The sequence below is a fragment of the Belonocnema kinseyi genome, chromosome 2 (genome assembly GCF_010883055.1).
Source record: "Belonocnema kinseyi isolate 2016_QV_RU_SX_M_011 chromosome 2, B_treatae_v1, whole genome shotgun sequence".
Taxonomy (NCBI): Eukaryota; Metazoa; Arthropoda; class Insecta; order Hymenoptera; family Cynipidae; genus Belonocnema; species Belonocnema kinseyi.
Window position 1 is genome coordinate 157,754,499 of NC_046658.1, and position 1,315 is coordinate 157,755,813.

Consider the following 1,315-nt stretch of genomic DNA (forward strand, 5'->3'; position numbering starts at 1 on the left):
CCCCCCCCCCCTCATAAATACAATCTTGTTATAGAGAGCGGATACGTACAATTCACTGTGAACTTACCTGACGAACACAGTTCAACTCTCATATGCGAAGAAGCCCAGATGGACCAGCAGTAAACGCCCATGCGCACGCCGCATCGGGGACGCAAATTGCTTCGCAAAACCCTCTCTGTCTGACCAACGGTTCTTCGCATGTGAGAAGCGAGCTATGCTCGCCAGCTAACTTCACTATTGTGCTGATCCGCCCTTTCTCTCTTTGCTAATATGCATGTCGTTTGTGTTACAAAAAAAGAATTATTCTTCGACGGAACACAGCGGGGCTTAAGGTCATATCATACTTAACCAATTTCTACTTTACCGACATTTTTTAAAAATAATTTACGTCTCCATGAATTCCAAACAGAAAATGTTCAAAAATACATAAAATGTGCAATAGGTAATACATATGCAAGCGTTCTTTAGTACAATGCATGATCAGAAACCATAAAAAGCTGGCATATGCATTAAAGTACTGTAAGAACGTCAGATATCTTGGTTTTATTTCATACATGATCCCGAATCAGACAATGATGATATCAAAAGTAGATCTCTCATTCCGGACGATCAAATGCTCTTGATTTCGGTATAATTTTTGTTACAAATCCAACTGATAATGATTTCGGTATCATTTTGAAAATTTGTTTGCTAGTTTTTTTGTGAATTAAAAAGGATTCGAACGAAAACTGTCAAATGCCAAGATGTGCATTCGGACCAAAACGAATTTTTTTTATATATTGGCATTAAAGTTTACCGTTTTTGCAACGCCATATAATCCACTTTAAAGCTCTCCTTCTCATAGGGTGAATATCTCGTTTCGTGTAGACGTGAGTTGTTAAAAAAAAAATGTCACCAAGTTTGAAGTCGAGTAAGCATGACAACCTTAAGTACAGACATTTTTTTATTTTTATTTTTTTATTTTATATACCCAGATCATTTAGTCGATATGTATACTCAAATCATTTCTTTGAATAGTCATTATATACATAAATGTACAATATACATATATCCGAAATATTTATTATCCTGTGGATTATATATAAATTGCTATTTATACTTCACTTTACAAACATCCTTATTAGAAGCGGTTTTGCACAGCAGAACGGAGAGATTATAGTTTGTATAGCATTTTTTATTTAGGTCTATAAATGCTGAGCTATTGTAAATAAAGACTACATATATACTAGTAATTGATATCTGTAACTTAGGCTGGTCCAAACATGCCTGCATTTTTTTCTCAATCAGGCCTTACAAATTCTAATTTAAATTTTTT